At 53.6% G+C, this 10,923-nt stretch overlaps 1 pseudogene; it reads left to right on the top strand.

The window, feature by feature from the left end:
* The first annotated feature begins 1,359 nt into the window (after positions 1–1,359).
* LOC107295490 lies at positions 1,360–4,467 on the top strand (annotated as a pseudogene).
* The last annotated feature ends 6,456 nt before the right edge of the window (positions 4,468–10,923 follow it).

Here is a 10,923-nt window from a genome sequence, read left to right as displayed (position 1 = left end):
AACAGTTCATTTAGTGACTGTTCAAAGTTACAATGGCAATGAAAAAAGTGACTTATGACCATTTTTCACACAACTGTTGTGGCATCCTGTGATCAAAATTCAGATGCTTGGAAACTGATTCATATTATGACAGTTGCAGTGTCCTGGGGTCATGTGATCACTTTTTGCAACCTTCTGACAAGCAAATGTCAATAGGGAAGCCAATTCACTTAACCACTGTGTTACTAACTTAACTGCAGTGATTCACTTAACAATCGTGACAAGAAAGATCATAAAATGGGACAAAACTCACTTAACAAATGTCTCGGCAACAAAAGTTTTGGGCTAAATTGTGGCTGTAAGTCAAGGACTACCTATATTAACAAAACAGACAAGCAAAAGATATTGTGGCTTGGTTTACACACTGCAGTTAGCTAAAATCAAGCTTGTGCATTTGTTTTTTTTCAAGACACGACTCCTAGGTTAATATGTGTTTCCTAACAATATGTGTTTCCTAAGTTGGTGCCCTACAAGTGAGTTGGGTTGCAAATTCTTTGTTGGCTTAGGATGGAAGTTGTACCTCCAGCCATCTGGAGCAGGGGTCCTCAACCTTGGCAACTTTAAGACTTCTGGACTTCAACTCCCAGAATTCCTCAGCCAGCAAAGTCTTAAAGTTGCCAAGGTTGGAGACCCCTGATCTGGAGGACCCCAGTTCTCTAGGAAAAGAAATGGTGGCGACCGGGAAGGCTCAAGAGTGGTGAGAAGAGGTAAACAGCACGGCGGCTCAGCCCAGCCGCTGACTTTTGCACACACACGTGCCCTTTAGACTAGCCCCGGGCGCTCTGGAAAGCGGAGGGAAGGCACAACCAACCTCCTTACTCACGTGTAGACCTCTCGCTTAAAGGGTAGGAATTTCAATCCAGGCGGTATCTTGCCAATTTTAAGATGTGTGGACTTGTGGACTTCAACTCCCAGAATTCTCCAGCCAGCAGTGAAGTCCACACATCTTGAAATTGCCATGGTTGTAGACCAGTCTTTCCCAATCTTTTAACAACTTTTAAGATCTGTGGGCTGAGGAATTCTGGGAGTTGAAGCCCAACTTCTCTAAAAGTTGCCAAGGTTGAGAAACGCTGATCTAGACCCACAGCACTCAAACTATGCTGCCTGGAACCCCAGAGTTCTGTGAGAATCCAGTGATTCAACATGACAGTTTATTGTCCTCATAAAATGGTAACGTCTCCATTCCTTCATTTAACTTTGAGAATGTTCTTTAGGTATGTCAAATTTGAAGAACACTGGTGTAGACTATAAATTTACCATGCTGCTGCTACTCTTCTTGTTGCTGTCCTGCTGCTTTTTTCATTTTATCCAAGGAACCTTATGTACTGTACTCTCTTGGGTGGATCTACACCAGAAATAGAGATAAGCCTACTGGAACACAAATATAAATTTCTGTTTCTTTCTGCAGGCTTCGTATTTTGACCGGGATGATGTTGCTCTTGCGAACGTCTCCAGCTTCTTTCGGTCTCAGTCACATGAGGAAAGGGAGCATGCTGACAAGTTGCTGAAGTTTCAGAGCCAGCGTGGTGGCCGGGTCCTCCTACAAGATATTAAGGTATAATAAGTGTGGCTCAAACTTCTGCTTCTCTAATAAGAGATATTGAGAAAACTGTTTTCTTCAATCTGGGTGTCCTCCAGATGTTTTAAGCCTAAAAATCCTATCACTCAATGAAATACAGCAAGAAAAATATTAGGACAAGTTTAGGCTTGGAAGAATATCCCAGAAATGGCAACACTGTCCAGGTGCTGAGAGATTAGGAAAAAGTGCTTCAAAGAGACTCCACCTTAATTAACTCATGAGAAGTATGGCTGAGAAATTCCTCATATTTTTCAAACATCTGGTACAATTAGTTCTTGACTTACGATCACAATTGAGCGCAAAATTTCTGTTGCTAAGTGAGACAGTTTAAAATGAGTTTTGGCCCATTTCACAACTTTTCTTGCCACAGTTGTTAAGTGAATCACTGCAGTTGTCCCCAAAGTGCTTTTGCAAGAGGCAAATGGACTTTCTTGGGGGTTTTTTTCCTCAACCAAGACACTTCTTCAGCTCTGACTGGATGGTGGGGAATAGAAGGATCATCACCATCCAGTCAGAGCTGAAGAAGCTTCTAGGGTGAGAAGCAAAACATCTTCAAAAAAAAAAAAGTCCAGTGGCCTCTTGAAAAAGCACCTTTGGGACAACCATGACCTGGATGACTGAGAATCTCCATAGACAATCACTGCAGTTGTTAATTTAGTAACACGGTTATTAGGTGAATCTGGCTTTCCAATTGACTTTGCTTGTCAGAAGATTGCAAAAGTGATCACATGGCCCTGGGACACTGCAACCATCATGAGTCAGTTGCAGAGCATCTGAATTTTGTTCATGTAACCATGGGGATGCTGAAATGGTCATAAATGTGAAAAATAGTCAAAAGTCACTTTTTCCAATGCTGGTGGAACTTCAAATGGTCACTAAATGAACTGTTGTAAGTTGAGGACTGCCTGTATTTACCCTAGCTTAACATTAAATATCCCTTTCTGAATTTAGTGTCATTATTGAATTGCTTGGTCTTGCCAGCTAATTTAAGCCTATAGGCCCTATTGAGTGTGGCTCTGCAGAGTTTGATGGAAGTTCTAGTCACAGCAAATTTGGAAGGCACCAATTTGGGGAAGGGGGTGTTATAGAATGCCTATAACAAGATTGGCGGGCCTCCCTGAGTCTGCATTTACATATCACACCAAGCCATAATGGCTGTATTCATAATGTAATCATCCATGAATTACTTAACTGTGGTGATTCAGTTAACTACTAGTAATATCCCCAATGTAAGGGACCTACAAAGATTCTGCAAATCTTTAAAAACATGGTTTTGCTCCAAGACCTGGACTTTATTTTTGTTTAGGCCCTGGTGATTTTTTTGTTTTGTTTTGTTTTGTTAAGGGAATGTGTGATAAGCCTGTTTGGACATGTTCCTTTTTAAAAAAAATTGCTTTCTTTTATTTATGTAATCTTCCCAGAGTCGTTAGGCAGTCTCACAGACTTCTAAATTTAATAAACACATTTGACCATAACCTGACTGTGCTGTTTGGGCTTGACCAGGTCCTGCATTAATGTGCATTTAGCTAGTCGTGCAAACTCAGCCACTGCAGGGGTTGGCTTAGTATTATTTATTTGTATCCTGCCTTTATTATTTTTACAAATAACTCAAGGTGATGAACATAGCCAGCACACCTTCCTCCTATTTTCCCCGTAATAAGAACCTTGTGTGTAGAGCTGAGAGAGAGTGACTGGCCAAAGTCACCCAGCTGGCTTTCATGGCTAAGGCAGGATTTGAACTCACAGTCTCCCCGTTTCTAGCCTGGTGCCTTAGCCACTAGACCAAACCAGGCATTGTTGTTTATGAACTATGCAACTTTAGCATGTTAACTCTGGCCTAGCGTGATAGGTAAATAGCAGCCCTTTGCCAGCCCCCCCCCTCCCCATTAGCCTTGCCAAAGTTTTGATTTTGGGATAAAATGTATCCAGTCTTAAAAAGAGCAGCCACAAGATCTAAACAAGCTGCTTTTCCTCCACAGAAGCCTGAGAAAGATTCCTGGGGGAGCACCCTGAATGCCATGGAAGCAGCACTCCAACTGGAAAAGAGCGTCAACCAGGCCCTTCTGGATTTGCACCGTTTGGCAAGTGACCAGGGAGACCCACATGTGAGTCTTGTGATTGGGGATATAATCAGGATTCTTCCCCCTCATCCCCAAATTCCCACCAGGGACCGATTGCTCATGTCACCAGTCTAAGTTACAGTAGTGGCCAAAATTGTGGAAACCTTTTTGGAAAAGTGTACAGTAGAAATGCCACTTTTGGTTAAGTTTCCACCAACTTTTCTTCTAATTTCTTTATAACTGTAGCCTTGTTCACTTAATAATACTATTTTACATCGCTTTCTGGGCAACCAGTCAACTCTTTGCACCATTACTTAAATTTTATTATGTTTTACAAGCTCACTACATGGGTGTCTGGGGAATTCTGGGAATTGAAGTCCACATGTCTTAAATTTGCCAAGGTTGGAAAACCCTGCCTAGACAATGAGACTGCAAGCAGTGTATAACTCTTATCCTTTGTGTCTCTTTCCAGCTTTGTGACTTCTTGGAATCTCATTATCTCGATGAGCAAGTCAAAGCTATCAAAGTCCTGGGCGACTACATTACCAATCTCTGGCGCTTGGGTACAACCCAGGGAGGGCTTGGAGAATATCTCTTTGACAAGCACACCCTAGGAGAGAGCAACAGCAGTTGATTTCACCTTCTCCCCAATTCCTGGGAGTCACTTCCCATGAACCCACAAAAACCAGCCCACGTCCATCACTTTTGCTGTGCCCCAGTCAAGGAGGGCTCCTACCTGCCATCTCTCATTGGCATTGCTTCCAATAAACAAGGGTTCACCTGTTTTACATTTGTGTCTGTGTGTGTATATCTGTACATAAAAAGCTGGCTGGGTGACTTCGGGGTAGCCACTCTCTCAGCCCAACCCACTGTCAAGCCCCACGGGGCTTGCCATTCGCTGGGGGGGGGGGAAACCGCAACGCCCGCAGCAGCCGAGCACCGCCGCAGCCGCCCAGCAGCAGAACGCCGCCGCAGATGCCCGGCTCTCCTCCGGCATCGTTCCAGCCAGCAGGTACGACCCACCCCCCTCCTCTCGCTTCTCCGCACCGCCGCCTACCTCGCTCGAGCCGCAGAGACCTCAGGCGGCGTTGCCCAGCGCGAGGGCGAGGCGGGGAGCATGCAGAGGCCTGCCGTTTGCCGCGAACCCGCCAGGAACCCAGAAGTCAGCAGACGGAAGCTGCGGAGGGCCAGGGAGGACCGCGGACGTCGGGGGAGGGGCCAGCAAAGACTGCTGCCTGCACAAACGACAAGGCCGGGAGGACACAGAGCCCGAGGAAAGGCATCTACTGCGCGGGCGAGGCTGCAACAGCGAAGGGACTAACCAGGACAATGATGGCGGGTTGCAGCAGCCAAGCAGCCAGCGGGACAACACGCCCTACGGGACTATTCCCAGGGAGGGGTGGGGCCGAACTCCGGAGGCATTTATGGGTTTCAGGCGGATGTTGGCTTGCTGCTGGGGGCGGGGTGAAGGGGTGTGGCACCTCGATATACAGCACTGGGAGCAAGCCACTCCCAGTGCTGACTTTGTTTTGGCTGGGGAATAAACTACCCTGCTTTCACCACGTTCCTGCGTTCCTGTTGTCTTTCTCTCCTCGGGACGCCGACGGACGGAGAGTGTCAGTAAGTCAGCACTCAACCCTATCTAACCGCCCCATAGCTATTCTCCTTGTTTCGAGGGGATGGCGGAAGGAAAGCAAGACGCTCCTCAGGGAACGGAGGAGGACGTCTTGACTGGAGCTGGAGACCCGACGCCCGCCATTGAGAGCCTGGAGGCGCAGCCGGCGGTCCAACCCAAGGTGACTCGGGCCACACCCCCTGCGGTCTCCCAGGAGGGCGCGGCCTCCGGGACCACGGAGGAGTGGTGGCAGAGCCCCGCTTTGGCAAACGTGGGGGTGGAACGGGCACGAACCCCCAAAACTAGGTCGCCTCTCCTGGAATGGAGAGAGAGACGTGTCTCAGGCGACGAGGAAGGGGACTGGAGCTATTCCACCGCGCCCGGCGAGTATACGATGGACGTGCTCCGAGAACGGTTCGGCGAGGCCGGATACCAGGGTCCATCCTCATGGCAACGGGTGACCGGGTCATCGGACCGTTCGGAGTCAACTCGTTTCCGGCTGAGCAGTCCGCGGCTTCGGTTGCCACCGGCTGCTACCGCTCCAGCAGCCGAGGGCCCAGCTCCGCAACCCCAACCAGCATGGTCAGGTGGGTCAGAGGTTAGGGGCGCGTGGGAGGCGCCGTCAAGAAGAACACCAGGGGCCCAGGGACCTGGCTCCGGGACTTAACCCCTGTCCACCCCCCCTACCGTGGCGCAGGGTGTGGTCCAGCCAGCGGGCCCATGGGGTCTGGGGTTTGCTTGAGGCCCACCACCCATTCCCATCACATTCGATGGCAACCCTGACCAGCTGGCTATGTTTATGAGCCACGTGATTAGCCACCTGGACCGGTACGCTCACCTGCACCCGTCCCAGTGGGCGATGGTGGTTGCAGTCACCGCAGGGTTGCAGGGGGAAGCGGCAGCTTGGGCCGCTGACCTGTACAGCGACCATGCCCAGGAGCTGGGCTATGCAGGGTTGTTCCTCGAAGCCCTGCATGCCCGGTTTGAGGACATGGCCCATCTGCAACGGGAAGAAGCAGAGATCTTGGCGCTGAAGCAGCGGGGCCGGTCCGCGGCAGACTATGTTCGGGACTTCCGGCAGTTGGCGGGCCGGTTAAGTTCCCTATGGCCGGAGCGGTTGTTGGTGCACCACTTCCGGGCGGGCCTGGATCAAGACTTACGCCAGGCCTGCGTGTACCGGGGAGTGCCCAACCGACTTCGTGACTGGTGCAGAGTGGCAGTGGAACTGGACACAGGGTTGAGAGAGTGCCACAAAGGGGGGGGAGTTACTGGCCGGACCCAACGACCCTTGGCCAGGCCAAGAGAGGGTGGGCAACCAGCCGGCACAGCTAAACTTCCGGTCCCGTCTGGTGCGGCCTCCTTCCGCTGCTTCCGGTGCAACCAGCCGGGTCATCGAGCGGCTGAATGCCCAGCCCCCACTCCACGGGGCCCCACGGCTACCGGACGGGGCACACCAACTCCGAAAAAAGGACCTGAGAGATCGAGAGCGGCCAAGCAATCGACCCCAGCATCGCAACGGGCAACCCCGGTAGAGGAGGACTCCACAGCAACGGCGAGGTATCAGGCGGCTCCTGATGACAGCGAGGATGACACAGCAAACGATCCCATGGTGAGTGAGCCAGTAAGCCCCTTTGTGTTGCCCATTGTCCTAACCAGCCCAAAGACTGGGATACGAAAGGAATGCCGGGCCCTTATAGATACCGGATGTACACGGTGTCTTATCAGTAAGACAGTAGCACGGGATTGTGGCCTTAGGTTGCACCGACTACCCCAACCCGTTCGGTTTGAGCAAGTGGACGGATCCCTCTTGGGGGGGGCTGGCTACCCATGCTACAGAGCCGGTCCACCTGGAATTGGGCGGGCATTGGGAAACCCTCCGCTTCATAGTCGCCCCAGCTATGACAGAGGCGGTGATCCTCGGTCTGGCTTGGCTAGACAAGTGGAGTCCAACCATATGGTGGGAGGGGGGTTACCGTAAGCTTCGGCTTGCGGTGGGGCCCCAGCCACCAAGAGTAGGACACAAGGAGCAGGTCCCGGGGTGTACGGCCGCTGATCCGCCACAGGGGTGTGAGGCCGTGGCACAGGCACAGGGGGAGGAGCAGGGCCCCTTCCCGGCAGTGTACAGCGACCTGGCCGCTGTGTTCAGCGAGAGGGAGTGCGACCAGCTACCTCCCCACCGCTCGACCGACTGTGCGATCGAGCTCCTACCGGGGGCCAAGTTGCCGAAGCCCCGGATGTATGCCATGGCACCCAAAGAGCTCAAGGAACTACGACGGTACATTGATCAGAACTTGGCGAGGGGGTTCATCCAGCCCGCCCGGTCCCGGGTCACTGCGCCTGTCCTGTTCAAAGAGAAGAAGGACAGATCCCTCTGCCTATGTGTCGACTTTCGGGGTCTCAACGCGGTTTGTGTTGAGCACCTATACCCCCTGCCCTTAATGAAAGATCTGCTGGCCCAGCTTGGTAAGGGGCGTGTCTTCACCAAGTTGGACCTTCGGGAGGCATACTACAGAGTATGAATCCGGCATGGGGATGAATGGAAGACGGCGTTCAACTGCCCACTTGGTAGCTTCCAGTTCCGCGTAATGCCCTTTGGATTGCAGGGAGCCCCGGCGGTCTTCATGCAACTAATCAACCAAGTGTTGCACAAGCACCTTTACCGCGGGGTGCTCGTCTACCTTGATGACATTTTAATTTACACCACAACCCTGGAAGAACACGTCAGCCTGGTGCGTCGAATCTTACGGAAGTTGCTCGACGCTAACTTATACGTAAAACTATCTAAGTGCGAGTTCCACCGATCCCAATTGGACTACCTGGGGTACCGCATTTCGGGGGATGGCGTGGAGATGGACCCACGGAAGGTTCAGGCAGTGTTGGAGTGGCAAGCTCCCCGGACGCGTCGTCAGTTACAAAGCTTCCTGGGATTTGCCAATTTTTACTGGCAGTTTATTCCGTCCTTTGCTGCCGTTGCCCATCCCCTAACGGACCTGTTACGTACCAAACATCTGACTGGCAAGCCGAAACCCGGTCAGCCATTGCCCTGGACCCTGGTGTGCCAAAGGGCTTTCAAGGACCTTAAAACCCTCTTCGCCAAAGAGCCGGTGTTACTCCATCCACAGCCTGATGCCCCTTTCGTGGTCCAGGCTGACGCCAGTGACGTACCCATCGGAGCGGTACTCCTCCAACGGAACAGTCACGGGGCCCTACAACCCTGTGCCTATACGTCTCGCAAGTTCACGACGACTGAAAGGGCATGGGCGATCTGGGAGAAGGAGGCGTTCGCCGTTTGGTGGGCACTGGCGACGTGGAGGCACCTGTTGGAGGGGGCGGCCTTACCGTTCGAGGTATGGACTGACCATAAAAACCTCGAGGCGTTGCAAGCACCACGACGCCTGTCCCCCAAGCACGTAAGGTGGGCCCAGTACTTTGCCCGGTTCCGGTTCACCCTGAAGTATGTGCCTGGAGGAAAGAATATCCTGGCGGACGCTCTGTCACGTATGCTGCAGTACCATAGCAAAAGGGAGGAGGTGGTACAGGCCATCATGCCACCCTATAGCCAAGGGGTCGCGCGGCTCAGCCCCAGTCCAGTGGGGGCTTGCACGTTACCAGGCTTGCAGGAAGCCACTTGGGCTGACGTCTGGCTCCGGGACCACCCGAGCCTTTTGACACAGAGGGAGGGGGTAGCATGGAAAGGCGACAAGATGTACGTTCCTGAGGTGCTACGGAACACTGTCCTCAAATGATGCCATGACGCCAAGCAGGCAGGACACTTCGGGTTCCTAAAAACCTTACATCTTGTTCGACGACAGTTCTGGTGGCCCAGGATGAAGCCGGAGGTGGAAGCATACGTGAAAACATGTCACGTGTGTGCCACTGCAAAACCCCGTGTGGGGAAACCGCTGGGTCTGTTGCAGAAGGTTGCCGACCCGCACCGTCCATGGGAGGAGATCGCCATGGACTTTGTCGTCGATCTGCCAAACAGCCGTGGTCACACTGTGATCTGGACGGTCATCGACCTCTTTTCGAAGCAGGCCCATTTTGTCCCCTGCAAGGGCCTGCCTTTGGTGCAGCGGCTGGCGCGTCTCTTCCTTCAGCATGTATACCGTCTGCACGGAACACCTCAGCGCGTCATATCAGATCGGGGAGTGCAGTTCACCGCACGATTCTGGCGTGACTTTCTTCGGCTCCTTGGGACGTCCCAAGGCCTCAGTTCGACGTACCATCCAAGCACCAACGGGGTGGTGGAACGAGCAAACGCTATGATAGAGCGTTATCTACGCAGCTACGTCACCTACCAGCAGGACGATTGGGTGGACCTCCTGCTGTTCGCTGAAGTGGCGTACAATAATACCGTGCACGGCAGCACAGGGTTTGCCCCCTTTCGGGTAGTGCACGGGGTGGACTTCGTTCCCATCCCCGAGTGGCCCCAGGGGATAGTCACTTCCCACTCCCCACATACCCGGATCGCACGGGTAACGGAATTGTGGGGGAAGGTAAAAGATGCCCTAAGGCAGGCCGAGGCTGCGGCTAAAACGCAGGCCGACAAAAAGAGGGGGGAACACAGGCCCTTTCGGGTGGGAGACTGGGTGTACCTGTCGACAAAATACCTCCGGTTGAGGGTACCCTGCAGGAAGTTGGGTCCCAAATACATAGGGCCGTTCCAGATAACACGAGTACTTAACCCGGTGACCGTACGGCTGAGACTGCCCCCCTTGTTGGGGAAGGTACATCCCGTATTCCACGCAAGCCTACTAAAGCTAGCTGCTAAGGCCCCATTGCAGTCCGTGCCGGGACCGGTTAACGGGTCCCAGTACGAGGTACAAGAGGTACTCGACTCCCGGACTCACCGCGGAAGAGTGCAGTACCTCATCCGGTGGAAAGGGTATCCCCTCTCCGACGCTTCGTGGGTTGGGGAAGGGGACGTCCATGCCCCCCGTCTGGTACGGGCATTCCACCATAAGCACCCGGGGAGACCAGGGACCGTCACAGGTATGGGCGTAATCTCACCCAAGTCCCTTTCTCTTCCAGGAGGAGCCATGGTAGAGGGGGCCGCATGTCAAGCCCCACGGGGCTTGCCATTCTCTGGGGGGGGAAAACCGCAACGCCCGCAGCAGCCGAGCACCGCCGCAGCCGCCCAGCAGCAGAACGCCGCCGCAGCCGCCCGGCTCTCCTCCGGCATCGTTCCAGCCAGCAGGTACGACCCACCCCCCTCCTCTCGCTTCTCCGCACCGCCGCCTACCTCGCTCGAGCTGCAGAGACCTCAGGCGGCGTTGCCCAGCGCGAGGGCGAGGCGGGGAGCATGCAGAGGCCTGCCGTTTGCCGCGAACCCGCCGGGACCCAGAAGTCAGCAGACGGAAGCTGCGGAGGGCCAGGGAGGACCGCGGACGTCGGGGGAGGGGCCAGCAAAGACTGCTGCCTGCACAAACGGCAAGGCCGGGAGGACACAGAGCCCGAGGAAAGGCATCTACTGCGCGGGCGAGGCTGCAACAGCGAAGGGACTAACCAGGACAATGATGGCGGGTTGCAGCAGCCAAGCAGCCAGCGGGACAACACGCCCTACGGGACTATTCCCAGGGAGGGGTGGGGCCGAACTCCGGAGGCATTTATGGGTTTCAGGCGGATGTTGG

Source organism: Protobothrops mucrosquamatus, unplaced genomic scaffold (genome assembly GCF_001527695.2).
Source record: "Protobothrops mucrosquamatus isolate PMUCROS unplaced genomic scaffold, P.Mucros_1.0 scaffold2364, whole genome shotgun sequence".
In the NCBI taxonomy this organism is placed as follows: domain Eukaryota; kingdom Metazoa; phylum Chordata; class Lepidosauria; order Squamata; family Viperidae; genus Protobothrops; species Protobothrops mucrosquamatus.
Note: the sequence above shows the minus strand (reverse complement) of the source record. Positions and strands in the feature narration are given on the sequence as shown.